Source organism: Acinonyx jubatus, chromosome D3 (genome assembly GCF_027475565.1).
Source record: "Acinonyx jubatus isolate Ajub_Pintada_27869175 chromosome D3, VMU_Ajub_asm_v1.0, whole genome shotgun sequence".
Lineage (NCBI taxonomy): Eukaryota > Metazoa > Chordata > Mammalia > Carnivora > Felidae > Acinonyx > Acinonyx jubatus.
Window position 1 is genome coordinate 59,706,456 of NC_069392.1, and position 12,216 is coordinate 59,718,671.

The following is a 12,216-nucleotide window of genomic DNA, read 5'->3' on the forward strand; positions in this document are numbered from 1 at the left end:
TCTACAAACAGTATAATTAATTGGGATTAATTTCATGTGCAAATTTTGTCATTGCAGGTGTTGATGGAGTAATACATCAAAGAGACTTCACCTCTGTAAAAATCAATGCTAACATAACCTTGATTACTGTTCTTGTGGATGTCACATATAACACTAATCAGTCATGGTTTGTAGCAAACATCTTAGAGAACAAATATAATTTGCTTTTCTATTGGCATATTTCAAGATAAGAGATAATATGCATTCATGGGCCAAGCAATTCTTTAAAAGAATACAATCTCCTAAGGGAAGCAGTGGAGACAGTGTTGGTGCATGTGGGAATGGTGGAGAAGAAAATTACAAGAGTGTAAAAAAATTTTTTTTTCCACATTGATATGGAAACTACTGATTCTGTTTGGGGAATAGAGACTTCCCAGGACACTTACAGAAAAGCCAGAGAGCTTCAATTCTATAAAAGAACAACGTTTTGTAGTACCCAAAGGAAAAAATAACCTAACTTTATTGTAACAGGCTTCATATAATCCTTATCTCTACCTCTCCTAGATATCACAGACCTTCCACTGTTAACAATTATGAACACAAAGGAGCAAGTGGAGGGTAAACTTTCAGTTGGTTTTATCTTGAGTTGACCTTTAATGATTCACTGTGTAGTAAACCTTATAACTGCAATGCCACCTTTCAGATTTGTAGATTCAAAAATTTCCTCCATGGGGCACCTGGGTGGCTCAGTCAGTTAAGTGTCCCACTTTGGCTCAGGTCATGGTCTCACGGTTCATGGGTTCAAGTCCCACATCGGTCTCTGTGTTGACAGCTCGGAGCCTGGAGCCTGCTTCAGATTCTGTGTCTCCCTCTCTTCTGCCTCTCCCCAACTCATGCTCTGTGTCTCTCTTAAAAATAAATAAACATAATTTTTTTTTAATTTCCTCCATATAGGTAGTCATCATTTCAGCTTTTGTCATTATCAACATTAAGAGAATCATCAAAGCTAGAACTATCATGCTGGCGAATCAATTAGCATGTACTAAAAACCTATTGGCACAAATAACATTAAAATTAACAATTATATTAAAGTTAGTAATACTCATAGAGGAAACCTGATGTTGAGAGATGACATATGCAAGATGGTATATGACAGATTTCATTTGAATAAAAGTGAAAGATTTTATTTAAAAAAAGACTGTTGCAGCTTGAAAATGGCATATATGACTTTATAGATCTTAAGTTATCCTTTATAAAAGAGATTTCTGTGAGCACAGAAGAGTTAAGGGCAAGGTGTAGAGGTAGAGGTATACGTGCAGGCATTTGAGAGAGAGGATAAAACAAAAACTTTTAAAGATGAGAATGAAGTTGTTGCATCGATCTTCTTTTCCATTCTCTCATCCCTTCCAGACTTGTTTTATTCCATATGTTTTCACATAATTTGACATTTAGAAGGCCAAGTTTCTAATTTTAGCAATTAGACTAGTGCTAAAATAGCATGTTAGAAAAAAAACAAATGCTTTAGAGGAAGCAATCATATTAAATGTCTTTAACAACAGAAGCCTTAAATGCCCTTTGGTTTTTACTTTTGCCACCAATAATACAGGCAGCAAAAACGCAGTGATATTTGCAACAATCACCTTATAAGTCACCTTCCTCCATCTGAAACTATTCCTGTCTGATCCCATAAATATATGAAATAAACTACTTCTATAGCCTCAATCTTGACTCAGGAAAAATTGTGTTTGGACTTGGTCTTTCTAGTATTAAAACTAATCTTTTGCTTTGAGTTTATGCTTGACTAGTCCCTCTGGTTCTTATATTCTAGTGTGTGTTTAGTACAATCTCCATCTAATGCAGATTTTGTTAAATTCCAAGCCCATCCACATGGCAGGAACCTTGGGGTGGGCAGCACAACTGGGAGACAGGGGACACTCAGAGAAGGCACCACAAACTGTCCTAATAATCAAGCTTTTGTTACAGAAAATTTTAACGTTTCCCCTTCAAATTTGAAAACATATGAATAGATTTTGAGGGTAAAGGATAAAGAATATTATTCCTTTAATTTTGCTTATCTTTTATAACCTTCATTTACTTTTTCTCCTCTTCCCCTTGTCTTTCTCTTGTTTTACCATTTCCCAGGACACCCGTTTCCTTTGCAACTTTCCTTATCATCCTCTGACAATTTTTTCAACAACTTTCGTAGAAAAAAATGGTATGGGAAAATACAATGCTATAAATTAAGTTTTGCTGTATGAAATTTTCCAAAGTATAGAAGACATGCCATACTTATATTTATAAAACTTTGTGTTCTTAAAAATCTTGGTCATTTCACAGATCAGACTTCAGAATATGGAAAATCAAAGTTAATAATGATCCTATATAATATACATTTTTTTAAATAAGACTTTTTTATTCTTCCCAAATCAATCACTGTCTCTTCGAGTTATAATTGTGTCAAGAGCAGTGGTTTCTTCCCTGCCCAGTAGTTTATACCCAATTTCTCTATAATATCCTAAAACTGTTCTGCATTTGGGCCTCTACACAGGGATTAACTTAATGATGTTTGTAAATCTAGGAAAATCAGATTTAAACCACTATTTGGGCAATTCTCTTGAAGCTCAAATATAAACACTATTTGTCATGAAATTTCTCAGTTATTTGTGACCCTTAAAGAGAAAGACTGTAGAGTGGGGAAATATCCTTAAGGCAAAACATTTTTAAATGCCAAGATTAGTCTTCTCAATTTCAGTATTCCATGAGGTCTTGGTGTGAAAAATTCTTACTGTCTGTTAGGTCTTTGGTAATTTTGAATTTTCAGAAAAAAAAATTTTTTTTAGTTGTCTCTAACAGGATGATAGATTTAAACCAGGATTTATCATCAATAATATTAAATGTAAATGAATCAACTAATCCAGTTAAAAGACAAATACTGTCAGAAAAAAACCCTATATATTTATAGGGCACACATTTAAAATACAACAATATCAAAAGTGTAGGGAAAAATATACAATGCAAACACCATATAAAAGAAATCTGGCAAAATTATATTAATATCAGAGAAAATAAGCTTGAAGAGAAAAAAATGAAATGGAAGCATCACTTCAACAGGAAGATAGAGTCTAAATTTGTTTGTGTCAGATGTCATGGCCTCAAAAAATTCAAATAAAATTGATAAAACTATTACAGAAATAATCAAGTCCACAATCACAGTGAGAGATTTAAGCACACATTTCAGAGTCATATACATCTAAAAGTCCAAACACCATTAAGAAAAAATGTAGAAGATTAGATAAATATGATTGGTCACATATATAGAAAAGAGATCCCAACAAATACATTTCCATCTTTTTCTAGCAGTCATGAAGTTTACAAAAATTATTATATACTGACCAAACAATGATTCTTAATAAATTATGTGTGATCAACTTGCTATGAGGCATACAAGCTATAAAGAAAACCAAAAGATTATACTGAAAAATATATGTTTAAAATTAAGGAATATTCTTTTAAATAATTCCTGAGACACTAAAGAAATTACAAGTCAATTTAGGAAATATCTTAAACTAATGACAACAGAAAATGCTACATAAAAAAAATGTGGGAAGCCACAAAAGTGGTGCTTATGTGAACATCTATAACCTTAACTGTTTACATGGAAAAGAAACTAAAATATTACAAGTCAATCATCTACAAAGTTTGAAAAAGAAAATCAAAATAAACCCAACAAGATAGAATGGAGAAAATAATAAAAGTAAGGATAGTATTTTTTTCTATCTGTGTATCCATTATCTACAATGCCAACAATTTATTACTTGAAAACACTGATAAAATTAGTAACCTTCTCAAATATCTGATCTGATCCAAGAATATAAATAAACAGCACCAGTCATGATTATGTATCTGACACAGAAGTACAATAATTAGAAAACATAGGTAAATGGACATGTTTTTAGAAAAGTGTAACTTATAAACCTGATCCAAGAAGAAATAGAAAGTTGGTAACTGTTAATTAAATTGAATTAATAAATAGAAAAATTTTCATAATTAAAACTACAAAACTGAAGAGACCCATCAGCAAATTCCACTAAATATTTGAGAAAGAAATAATACCTGGCTTTCACAGAATCTATAAGAAAAAAAGAAAAACAAAATGAAAACTCTATGGCTTATTTTATGAGCCTATCAAAGCACAAATCCTAAGCCTCATAAGAATGAAGAAAACTATAGGCCAATTTCCCACATAAACATAGAGGTAAAAATCCTAAACAAAGTATTAACAGACTTACTATAAAAACAAAGAAGAAAATTAAGTAATAAACAAGTTATGTTTATTTTATGAATGCAAGGATGGTTTGATATTTAAAATTTAATCCAAATTCACATTTAACAGGTTAAAGGAGAAAGTATCTATTATCATAATAATACTTACAGAAATGTATTTAATAAAATTCAATATCTACCTATAAAATGTCTTATCCTAATTCCTTTATCTGCTGTCAGGTGTTAAATTAAAAAACAAATTTCATGCTAGCTGGTGATATATTAAAACCTTTTCTCCTGATATTAGAAATGGTACAGGAATACATATTATCACTACCTTCATTCCAAATTATGCTGAGGCTCCTACCTAGATGAATAATCCAAGATAAAGCAATAAAAAGAATACTGGAAAAATATAACTGAAATTATCATTTTTATGAATAATATGGTTGTGGACAAAAACTCCAAAAGAATCTACAAATTATTAGAATTAATTGTAAAAATTTCAACAAAGTTGTTTAATATAGTTAATATAAAAAACCCAATGATTTTCTATTCAGTAACAACCAAACATCTTTTCTCAAAGTATAAGATTTACAACATAGTATATAGGAATACACATATAATCGTATTAATATTCATGTATATTTATATATTAAAACCAAGCAGAAAAGTAGAAATTATTGATATAAATAAAGAGATCAAATACACTGAAAGATATGCCATGTAGATGAGTTAACAGATACAATATTGTAAAGATGTTAATTCTCTCAAACTGATCTTTAACTGGCATCTCACACAAAATCCCAAGCTATATTTTATGCAGCATGAAATCTGTTATTAATAGTCATATGGAAATGCAAGAACCAAGAATAGCCAAGAAACTCTTGAAGATGAGATATAAAGTAGGACTTACTCCCCTGAAATCAAGTCAGATTGTATACGTAGGTAACTAGAAGAATATGATTAATGTAAGGATATTCTAATATAGCAATGGGCCAGAAAGAAACCCATATTTACAAGGACATTTGATTAGTGACAAAGTGAAACTCTAGGGAGTAAAAAAAAGAAATATAGGCAATTGTTGTTAATGATGTTCGGACAATTGATTTTCTATTTGGTACACAATGAAATTTAATCTCTGCCTTACAATGAAACAAAAGTTAATTACAAGTGAATTGTAGAATTCAATGTAAACACTCAAAATTAAAAAATAAAATAAAATAATGCTTCCAGAAGGTAATACAGAAAAAAAAATTCCTAAACAAGTTATAAAAACACTAAAAACAATTAAGGACATTTTTCATCAAAGGAACACTAGTGAGAAAATAAAAAGCAGGCTGAAGAGAAGATTCTGCTACACATAAAACCAACAAACGGGTCACATGATATTGAAATTATATATATAAAAAAACATATGATAGAGATAAATGAGAGGGACACAGAGAAACTTCTATAATTCAAGAAGGAAAAGATATCCAATCCTGTCTTAAAAATGTGTAGGTAACAATCCTTCACAAGATCTCCAAAGAACCAAAAAGCACATGAAAAGGTGCTAAGCCTCACTAGTAATCACAAAAATGAAATCAGTACCCAACAGAAAGACTAAAATGAAACAGATTGAGATATGAAGTGTTGGCAATCATTAACCTTTAGTATGTCTTATATTCTATTTCTGGGCATTTAAGTTTTACAAACACTGGGAAACTCTTAGCAATACTCTGTTAAACCTACACACAAAACACATGATAAATAGTAAATAGAACATAACATTCTTATGTATATTCCCCCTAAAATATGTGTACATGCATACCAGCAGCCATATACAAAATATTCCTAAGAGTTTGAAATAGCTCAAACAACTCCATGTCCACATTAGAAGACTGAATGCACAGATTGTGGTATAGTCAAACAATGGAATACCATAAAGCAAAAGTGAACAAGCTATAGTGACATAAATCAATGCAGATATCTCTAATAAACCAGGAAAAAGTAACCTAGAGAGTTTACAGGTGGATACCAACAATAGAGAACTCTAAAAGGAAACAAGGAAACAATACCAGGAAGATCAAAATCATCTTTAGCTTTACTTTAAGGAAAGGGAGAACAACTCAGAAATATTTGCTCTCGGAAAGTCACGTGGGGGCTTCTGGAGTGAGGGAAACTTTGCATTTCTTGACCTACTTATGTTTGCTTCATAATAATCTATTAAGCTATAACTTTATGTTTTATACCCTTTCAGTATGTGTTACATTTCACAATAAAAACAAAAGACTTTTTCTGATATGCCTTAATCTCATATCCAAGCATGGGTAACTATGTACATCTAGGGACAAATGACTGTCAGGGAGACATTCAAATGCTTTATGAAAAATTTATACATTCATCAACCTGCTGACACTTGTATCACTGACTAATAGATATACCTGCTATTGAACACATTTATTTAATTAGACTTCCTGCTCCCATGCTGTAACATGTCAGACACATCAATTATTTGTTTCTGCAAAAGTCTTGGTAACAAGGCTGGAAATGCATTTAACTGTTGTGCATACAGAAATCCGAGATCCAGAAATTAGTATGTGGGTTTCTGCTGCTGTAACACCAAGTTGTTTTTCACCCTCCATTTGCAAAGCTGCTTCCCTTGAGACCTGATTGGGTTATATCTTATCATTCAAGCTGGCCCTCAGCAAAATATTAATGCAGCAGACGGCCCTTGACATCATCTGCTTCTTCTGTGTCCCCTTAATTCCTTCTAGTCCTGTAATATTTCTTATGCACTTGAGGCTACTAGGAGAGAAGATGACAGACTCACAATTTAGGATGAAAGACTAAAGTGCACAATTTTCTACTTATGTCTGTGTATTAAAAGAAGTCAAAATAGGGCTGTTCATGCAAAGATGACTTCTTTATGGAAGAATTTCTGGCACTTTGATCATCACTGGTCTCATTCAAGTGAGCTTCTATTTCACCTATGCCTAAAACTAGTCCTCATAAATTTAGAATTGAAAGAGGTAGTCTGAATTATCTATTCCAAGTATATACTTTATATATGACAAAACAAAGTCAGAGAACCTAACTAAACATTGGGAAGGTAGGAAAGCAGAATTAGACACAATTATTCCAGTTTAAAGTTTTTTTATTGTTTTATGGGCTTATAATTCTGAAAAAGTAGATTACATTAAAAATATGAAAGGAATATATTAAGTGACATCTGTTTATTAATAACTGTACTCAACAAGATATCTAAATATCTAATATCTAAAAGATGCTTAAAAATAATTTTCTACTCTTCTCAAAAACCCTGATTTTACAGATGAAGAAATGTTTTCAAAACAGTTAAATTACAACTTGCTGAAAGTCAAATAGCTGGTAAATGGCAGAGTAAGAATTCCATTTAGGTGGGTTTGACAGCAATATTCATGTTCTTTTCACATACTAGGCTTTCCCTCCATATTTTACTCCTGATCTCACATGCTAATCTACCTGTCAGTTCTCTTATATCTAAATACAAATCCTAAAAGTCTTTATCCTGATTCGATTTTCCTGGAAACCCCAGCCCTCTCACTTAATTTAAGGGTCTTATCTAATAAGCCATTTTAGTTCCCAAACAACTTGCCCTAGTGATTGACAACACTGAAGCCCAGTAAACAATTTAGCATGTAGTAATATAGATGCACTAGAAACTTTGGTCAGTACCCTGAAAACCATTCATGTTAGTTCCTTTCTCCAAAGAGAGAGATGTTGTGATACAAAATATATAACCACAAAATGGCTCTTGATTATTTATCTCTACTGGGCATGGAACTTTTATGGCTGTTGTACCTAGAATTTGCCCTGACAAAGTGAAGGAAAAAAATTCTTGATAGACCTCTGACTTTGTATGCTGTGGACATTTCTATTTAGGAAGTGTTTGCACTAGGAAAACTAGCCACTTCTGTTAAGCCAGACATTTACAGATATTTGGTTCCCCTGGCTCTTGTACCAAGCTTCAGACCAGAAGGGACACAACAGAGAGGGTTAAAGGCATTTAGTAGCATAATTATTGCATTTGCTTGAGAAAAATATAAATGGGCATGGATTTTCAGGTGATACATCTATACTAACCCTATCAGTTGCTTTCTGGACTTTGAAACTATATTCTTTACATAAAGGTTTGTGATTATAAACTCTTCCCCAATAGATTATTTTATTTTTATTGTAATACTCTCTGCTTTTGGTAAGTTTTTGTATGTTATTCCTGTTCTTAAAGTTACTCACCAGCTTTTGGAGGTTAACTATTTATCTGGTTATATCTAAACTAAATACAAATAAATATATCACTTTGTTCATCCTCCTCTGGAGGGAGATAAGGTCTTAGATTTCTACACTTCCTACCTGATCCCTCTCTCTTCCTTGTGACTAATTCCTCAACATCAAATCTTCCCCCAGTGAATAAGTCTATGCAAATTATAAATAGCTCCTTTCTCCCCTCCAGGTTTGGTAATGGGAATGTGCTCTAATCTTGGTCAATGGATCATAAGGGAAGTCTACCTGGGGCTTCTCGAAAATTTATCCTCACAACATTTTTTGTGGTTTTTTTTTCCCTAATAAGCAAGCACAGAATAGATCCATTTATTCCTGTGAGACTGGTTATTCCTGTATATCATTTATGGAACTGCTACAGTTAATTTATAGCTCCAAAGTTAACTTGCAAATTCAGGTCACACCTGAAGTCACAACAATATATTGGGCCCTTGCTAATATCACTTAGCCACTGACTTACTAACCAAGAGCCTACTTTACCTCTTGATTTCTATTAGTCATGTTTGTAACAATTTAAACCATTTCAGATTTGTTTCTTGAAACCAAATGCATCCAAAATATATAAATATCAGAGTAGTTTTGTTTCCTTCTCTCTTCCACTTTCTCTTCTCTATAGGGCAATACCTATTTAGATTTAAAGTCTTCTTACTGAAAAGAAAAACACAAATGCAAAAATGTAAAGTAGAATCTTTATTAGATTTTCAGGGAAGGTCTATGTATGATAAAACTGATTCTGCCTTCTCCTGAGAATGTTTTTATTTCCCTTTCACTCCTGAATGATAGTGTAACCACCTATATCATTCTGGATTGGCAATGGTTTCTCTCAGTTTCTTGACTATATAATTTTATTTTCTTCTTACATATACCATTGCTTTTGAGGTCTAAGGTCAGTCCAACTATTAGCCCTGAGCAGTTATTTTTCTCATTAAATCTTCTTTGGTTACATTTAAGACATTCACTTTATCTTCGATGTTTTTCTAATTTCACCATTATGAGTTTAGGTGTATAATTTTTTATTTTTATGGCATAGGAAAATTTATTATTGTCATAATTTTGTATTATTGTCAATATTGTCAAAATATTGTCATATTTTCACCATCAAAACTTAGGATCTTGGTGTCCTTCTTGCCTTTGTATGAGGCCAAAAGCAAGACACTGGCTACTTTGACAATCTTAAAGCAAACCCTGGGAACATCACCAACAGCATGACCTTTGAGACCAAATCCAACAATCAGAACTTCATCATTTTCCTCAATAAAATTCAAACAGTCATCATTGGGTAAAATGGTCGTGACTTTTTTTTGCTTGCCATTCTTGATCAGCTGGACCTGCCACACTTTCTGATGGCAGAATTTGGCTGGTTGGCTTCTACTCCTACTTTTTTCCACCACAGTAATTCTCTTTGCCCAAGAAGCACCTCCAAAAGAGTTTGGCTTCAGAGCTGCGCCTTAAGTGGGCCTTCTTGTTCTGTTAGCCATGCCACCTCTGATCTTGTCAGTGGCTACCGAGTTTCTAGGCAATATGAAGACCGTGACATTTGCCCATCCTGTCAGCATCACAGGCATCAGCAACAGAGCGAATTTATGTATGTGTGTATGTATGTATGTATATTCATTTTTGAGACAGAGAGAGAGAGACAAAGTGTGAATGGGGGATGGGCAGAGAGAGAGGGAGACACAGAAACTGCAGCAGGCTCCAGGCTCTGAGCTGACTTGAGACGAAACTGGATGCTTCACTGACTGAGCCACCCAGGTGCCCCAAGAGTGGATTTATTTTTATTTATACTCCTTAAGACACTAGGATTCTCCTTCAAGTTGAAGACTTATAACTTTCTTAAATTCTGGAAAACTGCCTGCCATTATCCTTTTATCACTTCATTTTCCTCATTCTGTCCTTTAGTAGTCATTAAATTTAAGTTGGCCCTTTTTATTCCATTCTCTACATCTCTTAATTTCTTCCTCACGTATTCATTCTATTTATCGTTCTGAGATGCATTATGGATACCCTCAAATCTATCTTTTAATATACTATGCCTTGCTTTATGTATGTGTAATCCACTACCGGTTTATTTTAAAAATCATCTTCTTCAATTTTTTGAAGAATATGGCATTTATTTTCATAAAATGCTCTATTTCATGTTGCTCTTTGTGAGTACATTTTGTCTTTTTTTTTAAAGTACTTGTTGATATCGTATTGTGGTTTATGACAGCTAGGTCATCTTTGATAGGAACATTGTTGCATGGAGACTCATAAGTCTGACATCCAGAAGCCTTTTATGCTGCATAGCTTACTTTCTCTCCCTAGACACTTATGAGTTACACTAAAGTGGGCCAGGTTTCTTCCTAACTTATCAACGCAAGCTTTGTGCTAAGGTCAGTAGTATGGATTCAGATCCTACCCTCTCACCTGAAGCGGGTTTGGTTTTCTAATTGTAAATGCACGAATCTTTACCTACTCACAGCCCCGGGCATCTATTTTTCAGCCAATCCTGGGCCAGGAGACACAGTCTTTCAAGAACGTGATTTAATAACCATGAATCCATCTATACTTATTTCCTTAGTGATTTCATCCTGTCTGGTGGCTTTAAATATTATCTATACACTGATGATTTCCCAATTTACATCTTTAACCCAGACATCTCCCATCAAATTCAGACTCATGTATCTAACTGTCTACCTGACAGCTACTTAGTTTTCTAATAGCCATCTTAACCTTAGCATATCCTTTGACTGAGTTCTGATTTTTCTGACAAAAATGGCATTCTCCACAATCTTCCTCATGTCAGCTAATGACTTCAACCTTCCACTATCAAAGCAAAAATTTTGGTGTCATCTTTGACTTTTTTCTAACCTTGTCACACACACACAATTTGTCAGCAAATACTAGTGACTTCACCTTAAAGTAATAGCCAGGCTATTCTTATCACCTCTTTGTTACCAGTCTGATCTAATACACCATCATCTCTTGTTTGGATGATTACCACAGAATTAAACTTCTCACTTTTCACCCCTACCTCCCTTAAAAGTATCCATTGAATCTGGCCACTCATTAACACTCAACTTTACAATTTCCTTGTATTTTCTTGCAATATTACAACCATAATGGTCACCTTACTGTTCTTGTATTTTCCTGACTGAGGGCTTTTGTAATTGTGGTTTCACCTGCATGGGCATATGCATGGATATGTCTTTCAGGTCTTGACTTGTCTCCTTCCAGTCTTTACTCAAAGACATTTTTTTAGTAAACACTTCTCAAATGACTCCATTTAGACTTGCAGAAATACCATATTCCTTATATCTCTTACCTGTTAATTTTTCCACATCATCTACTACAATCTAATGTATACTCCCTTACATTATTTTTCCCCTCCCCTCCATACACAATGCAAGGTACGCAATGTTTTGCTTTCTTCCCTTTTTTTCACTCTTATCCTACCAGTTTCTAACACACAGTAGACCCTCAACCATTATTTGTCCAATGGGTGAATGAAAACAAAAAACAAGACAAAAACAAAAAACAAAAAAGGAGGCATACAGACCTTTGTGTTTGCACCATGATTCAGGGAACTCAGTTCTTATCCATTCATTATATGACCTTAGGCTTTTTCTCAGGACCCTTAGGAGTATAAAGATCTCACTTCTTAAATGTATGTCAGGTTTAATTTTCCCA

At 33.4% G+C, this 12,216-nt stretch overlaps 1 pseudogene; it reads right to left on the reverse strand.

The window, feature by feature from the left end:
- Positions 1 to 9,620: 9,620 nt before the first annotated feature.
- LOC106967505 (40S ribosomal protein S23-like) lies at positions 9,621 to 10,092 on the reverse strand (annotated as a pseudogene).
- Between the last annotated feature and the right edge of the window lie 2,124 nt (positions 10,093 to 12,216).